Raw genomic sequence first — 7,055 nt, forward strand, 5'->3', positions numbered from 1 at the left:
TTTAATTTTGACACCTCTGGGATCCTATCAAAGCTTGAAGCAATGTACTGTCTATTTCTTCTATATTTTCAGCTTTCTGATTTGTTTGGGGGTGGGAGGGCATCATAAGTTTACTAATCTTTAATGAAGGAGAAAGAAATCAAATCCATGTTTATTTATTTGGATCTAAATAGTGCATTTGACATTGGCATTTGACAAAAAATAAATAACACCATCCAGTGAACAAATTCTAGCCATTACACTCCATACACGTAAAACCTCATGTTGTCTGTATTAAGTTCTAGCATATTAAATTACAGTTCATGATACTGGTTTAAATGGATAATAGATACAGCATAAACATTTTATATTGGAGGTCAGCTGTGTTGTTTGGTTTTCGGGACTTACATTACATACAATGGGTAACTTAATTGGTAATGGGTAATTTAGCCAGTCAGCTGGTCTCTTTGTCCAGACCTCTGCGCACAATTCTGAATAGCCACAGGCCCCAGGAGCGCTGCCAGCTTTTCTGCCGCCCTAGGCGGCAGAAGGTCCCGCCCCGAAATGCCGCCCCCCCACAGAGGCAGCGGAAGGTCCCGCCGCTGGAATACCGCCATGGTCACCGCCCCCCAAATTGTAGTGCCCTAGGCGACTGCCTAGGTCGCCTAATGGGTTGCGCCGGCCCTGACAGGCCCTATCCTGTAATGTGCTCACCGCTTCAATTTCTATTGAAATCGATGTGAATAGAGGGTGCGCTTGTCAGATTTTAGGAAGTGCTCAGCTCTTGGTAGGCCTGAGGCCTGAGCTAATGTAAACAAATACATTAATTGTTAATATTATGTATTATTTGTTTTTGCAATAGCACTTAGGAGCCCCTCTCAGAGACCAGGACCCCATTCTGTTAGCTGCTGTACACACATGAAGCAGAAGTTGTGCGGATGTGTTTTACAAAGCTCCTAAGATATTCCGAGAGCGCATTTCCAGAGGTATTCCTGGTCTCACAGTCTGACATGATGAAGCTACAGAGGAAAATGATATAGCTCAAAAGTATTTCAAGATATTAATGATGTTATACCCATATAAAGAATAATAATACTAGGTCCTGCTATTGGACTCTTCATTCAAGGATCACAAAGCACTTTACCAGATGGGGAAATAAGCCTAGCAGGAGAATAAATATGAATGTATTTGTTTCAGAGGAGAGGGCACTAATCTGAGTGGTTTTAAGTCTTTTTTGAACTCCTATGTCGTAACTGTCCTATTTGCCTTTTGAGATGCATCAACACTGGTAGGTAGGCTGCCTCCAGTTTATACTTACACTTTGATTATGGGGCTCAGTGCTGTTCTTGATTCCCTTCTCTCCTGTTTCTCTTCTGCTTCTCTATCCAGTGTTTGTACTGAGTGGTTTTGCTAGTTCTGGAGAGACACCGAGAGATTGTTAAACACTAGAGACTTTGACCATCTGTCATGTTCCTCAGTTATGCTAATGTCATTTACTTTTGGATAGTGGAGCCATGTGGAAACAAAATGCAGCAGGGGTGGGGGGAACCCTGCATAAATGCAGAATTTTGGAAAAGTCAGAAGTACAAATAAGGTTGAGATTACATTATTATCACACTCCTACCTTTGGACAGTCAGCAATTTATTTGATGTTTATGTTGGATCTAATTCTCCTCTGCCCTGCACAAATGTGAATGAACACACCCAGTGCACAGTAAGTAAAGGAGGTGTGAAATGTTACCATTTTAATACACTGGTGTAAAATAGTACAACACAGCAGAGAATCAGGCCCTTTGTCTCCCATCTCTTCTTGTTGTATCAACTGTTAATCAGTAAAATCACATGTGGAGATGTCCCTGAAAAAATCCATACATTGAAACATTGGGGATATTTATTTATGATTTGGTTACAAAACTGTTTTACGGGGTCTCTGTGAAAATAGTATATAGTCAGCTTCTAAAACCAATTTCATATAACTCTTAGTTCACAGCAATGTCAGGAAACAATTAAAATTTCTGCATGTAAAAGAAGTTACTTGGGGAACCTTCTTTTTGGTGACGTCTAGGATGAGAATCTCTAGTACTGGTGCAGTGTCAAAAATAGCATTTACAATTGTGCTAGACTAACCTGTAGTCTGGTTTTGTACTGCTATAACTATGTTGGTTAGGGGTGAGTTGTGGTGTTTTTACCAAAACAATTATACTGATACAAAACTTAGTGTGAACACAACTATACCAGTATAAATATGCCTTAAACCAATATAGCCTATTTCCTTTCTTGTATGGGAATGAATTATACCAGTATAACCACATGCATACCAATATAAAGGGGTGCTTTATAGTAGTGTAGTTAAAGTGGTACAACATTCATGTGTAGAAAGGCCTTAGCTGGAGTTAATTAACCGCCAGTTAACCCAAATGAAAAAAAGTTCACAAACTTTAGTCTAAACACACCCTTTATGTAACCTTCTAATATGACATGATAGTCAAAAATTAAAATTCAGCTGGCTGTTATAAAAGAAATTGAAACCAACAGAATTAATTATACTGCCCAACGGTAAGGTGACAAAATATCCTAGACTTGGGATAAAAAATTAGGCCCTGATTCTGCATATAATAATCATGCGTGCTTAACTTTACACAAGTGATCTCCTTGAGTTCAGTGGGACTACTTGCAGGTGCAAAGTTAAACGTCTGCTTCATCATTGAAAAGCTAACTAAAATGCCCAGAACTTGATTTGACTTAATGATGAAGCATTTTTCATAGGTTGTTATCTGAGTACAAATAGTGCCCAGCTGGTCTGCTAAGACATGACAAAACTTTTTTTCTCAAACCACAGTAGTCCTCGCTTCTGGGGTGGATGAGGAGGCAAGGAATATCTGATTGATAGGTGATAACGAGACAGGTTCTTCAGTCTCAAATCCTCACTAATTAAAATGTACTAATCAATATGTTTTTTATCACAGAATTAGCAAAGGTTAGGCCAAGGTCTAATTTGCAAACAAAGCATTGAACAACTTTATCTTTTCACTGTGTTCCCACACAGTGTATTTGGTATGTTTGGCTGGAGGCTTTCTTTTCTTTTCTGTTTGCAAATCTGTTGTTCTTTCTAAGAAAATATATTGAACACACAAGCTGAAAGATATTAATGGTGCATTCAACCACTTAACAGAAAAAAGTCATTTTTTTTCCTCTGGTGGAAGAGAACTGACATTAGAGGAGTTACAAGGGGAATTAATTTGGCCCAATATATCATAATTAAAGTGGCCTAAGAATCTACTAATCTAATTTTAAAGTTCTGGTGATTGTCTGTTTTTAGGTAAAGAAGATGTATCAGCTATGGGTTCTGCATCATGGACTGAGAGCATTTCCTAGAGTGGGAAGGACAACTATCTGACAAATAATTAACACTCATCTGAAATTCTAGGATCCCTTTAATCCTAGAGACTAGTACATGTATCCACAAAAGGGCAGTTGTACTGCTTTAACTATCAGTATAGGATTCTGGACATAAATGCAACACATTTGGAAATAGGACAAATTTTGTGGGAGTCTTGTTCTCTCAGAGATAACGGAGCAGGTCCTCAGCTGGTATCAGTTCATGAAGCTCCATTGACGTTAATGGATCTGCTGCAATTTATACAAGCCGAGGATCTGTCTCACTGTTCTCTAGGATTAGCTATTGGGACCCTGGAATCTCAGCCAGTCATTGGTAGGTTGTTGCCTGGTGCTATTCATCACAAGATGGTCAGCTGTAATTCACGTCAATACATGTTCTGTCAAATAAAATGGAATGGGGTCAGCACAGAAGTGCTGTTACAGTAATAAGTGTCACAGACTACATTTTCAGTGTAAAAGGAACAACACAATCGATGTAGTTGCCTTGGTGGTCCTCAGGCTGTGGTCCTTGGAGCACTTGCTTTTGAACCGGGGAGAACTGGCAAGTCACATGGAACTTGTTTCCAATTGACAAATCACATTAAAAGGCATCTAAAATCAATTGTTTTCCTTTTTGCGTGTAAGCAATTGCTGCAGTTGCCCTGGTGATATTACATCATCACTAATGGAAGAGAGAGCAGTGTCCATGAGGCACTCTCTTTGATCTACATGAGGCAAGAGCTGGAGAACTCCTGGTCTGATTTTTCAAGCCAGTGTGGAGAGTTGAAGAGACTCTACATTCTAAAGCTGTGATCCACAATGACCTCTTTATGGTGCACTCATTGACTTCAGTGGGGCTCTGTGCAAGTGTAGATATTCATCCTCATGGAGTTCCCTACAGGATGAGGAACTAACATGTTCAACTCTCTTCTCTACTGTTAGGGACTGATTTTTGCAGAGGAGATGAGAGCCCTCAGCACTACTTACCATAAGTAGGAGTTGTGACTGCTGACACTTCTGAAAAGCAGATCCTTACAGACTGGTCAACTTCCCCTCCCGTTCCTCCATCACCAATGTTGCCCATCTATCAAATCGAGTGAATGAGAGAAAAATGGTGGGTGAGGTAATATCTTTTATTGGAACAACTTCTGCTGGTGAAGGAGACAAGCTTTCGAGCTCCACAGAGATCTTCTTCAGGTCTGGGCATCATCATTCTCAGCATGAATATAGTGGGGAAAATTCAGAGTCTCAGTTCTGGGTCAGAAAAATAGTTTGGCCCTAAATGAGGATTAGACACCATCCCAGCTCCGCTATAGCCATCTCTGTAATCTCCAGACACAGAGGTGTGTAAACCTGATATTTTTTCAGCATAGTCCTTCCTGCATATCCTAGTATTTAATATTAGCTTTTGCATTTGCATCTTTCCCACTGTCATTAGTTGGGTTCTGTGAGCACTGGATGCTGTGAATCATTAGCTGATACGTGTAACCTACTTTTTTATCAGCTTTTATCTCATGCCTTCTGGCTTTATCTTGACTATGAACTTCATTCTCTCTCTCTCTGCTTGGTTATCAAAGATATTTTTCTCCAATATATTAGCAGAAAACAGAGGGACGACGACAACAACATGAAAGTCAGCATATGTTTCTTCTTTGTTTTGCCAGTTTCAGTTGCCCTCAGGTAGCAGTTTGAAATGATTTGGTGGTGATGATTGCGGCAAGTTTAAGAAACATATTACAAGGTGACATATTCTGGAGAAAGAGGAAGTTCAGTTTCATAATTAAGGCACCATGCAGGCAGGCACAGAGCCCAGCCAGGAGCCCACCTGTGCAGAGCAACTTGTAGAATTGGGGCTTATGGCAGCTGTGGTTTATGTAGAAAACAGGCTTTTCAAATAGCATATGAATGAAATGCCACTTTTCCTCTGAAAAAAATCAGCTTTATTTTAAAATGCACAATATGGGTGAAGCTGATAGTACATCCTAAGGTTACCCAGCATGTTCCATTATAAGCAACTGAAAACAGAGTCTTATATCTTTGCTAAACTTTAACTGCTTGTGCTGAAATTTTCCATGCCAGGTGTCTGCCTCAAGCTGCATGTTTTTTGTAAAGGAAAGTTTCAACCAAAACAATTCATCTACTTCCAAGAATATTATTAGGGGAAAATATGTTTTGTCCATGTTAAAAAAAAATTCTTACAACTGTTTTGCTGAAGCTCTAATGCCACCATGCTTTGGAGCAAGGGCTTGCAATTGGGCAGAGCAGGCACCCTGGGGTCAGGGCTGTGCCTTTTGCTTTTTTCAGGAAAAATTGTCCAAATTTGGCTAAATCATAAGCCCTTGAAAAATCTCAGTGTGAATGTGCTCACTAGAGAATTTAGTTGCCAATCCTTTGAAGATTCAGTCTACACTGGGCATGCTTTAACCCATCACTACATGGTAGCACAGAGGAGGAAACATCCCAGCTGGGGAAGGGGAGGGCAGTGAAGGGAACAGATTGAACCCAGGAGGTTGGGTGTGAGGGGGGAGGGTGGAAACTGAGACTGGGAGCGTTGGGGAGGGAGATCAGGACTAACTGGGCAAGAAGACTGGGAGGTCTGGGGAGTAGAATACTGAGATGGAACAAAAGTGTGAATTATTGTTAATCGGGATGTTGTCTGTGAGATCCCTGACTCATTTGCCCCAGAAGCTGGAAAATGTTTAGTAAATGTGTTAGGGGAATGCAGAAGAGAAAGGATGGTCTCATGGTTAAGGCAGTTGAGTTCTGCTCTGGAGACCTGCCTCAACCATAAGGTTCCTGTATGTTGCTGGGCAAGTCACCTAAACCAGATTTTTCAAAGGTGGTCACGAATTGTGTGGGCCTCATTTTCTGTGTGTCTGACTTGAGACCTTTGGGTCTGATTTGCAGAAGTGCTGAGCACTCAGACCTGCAACTGAAGTCAACGGGAGCTGTGCTTTGAACAGGGCCGGCTCCAGGCACCAGCTTGTCAAGCAGGTGCTTGGGGCGGCCGCTCCAGAGAGGGGCGACACGTCCAGGTATTCAGCGGCAATTCGGCGGACGGTCCCTCTCTCCGCCTCGGAGCGAAGGACCTCCCGCCGAATTGCTGCCGCAGATCGCGATCGCGGCTTTTTTTGGGGGGGGGCTGCTTGGGGCAGCCAAAACCCTGGAGCCAGCCCTGGCTTTGAACATATAAAGTGCTATAATACTACGTACTCTGGAAAAATCAGATTCTAGGCATCTCAAAATGGGCACCCCAAATAAGTGAACACTTTTTTACCATAATCTACTTGTGCCTTAATTCCCCATTTGCAAATGGGGATAATAATAATCTGACACCTCAAATGTGTGTTGTGAAAATAAACTAGTGAATGTTTGTGAAGCCCTCGGATACTATAGTGATGAGTGCCATAGGAAAAGTTCATGAGCAAGTTAATACTACTTTCTTCAAAGCAGGACTTGAATAGTGTGCAGTAAATAAGACCTGAGACCACACATTGAACAATGACGAGAAAATTAAATATTGAATAGCTTCTCATTCAGTGAGCACGTTCCATACTGTGTAGTGAAGGAGGCAGGATCCTATGGTAAAAATAGTGTGTGTCTGTGTAATTAAAGACTATCATAATGAAAGGGGGCCAAATTAAGGTTGCAGAAGTGATTTTAATTTTGACATTTCCTAACATCTGAGTGCTTGAATT

This window comes from Chrysemys picta, chromosome 9, assembly GCF_011386835.1.
Source record: "Chrysemys picta bellii isolate R12L10 chromosome 9, ASM1138683v2, whole genome shotgun sequence".
Taxonomy (NCBI): domain Eukaryota; kingdom Metazoa; phylum Chordata; order Testudines; family Emydidae; genus Chrysemys; species Chrysemys picta.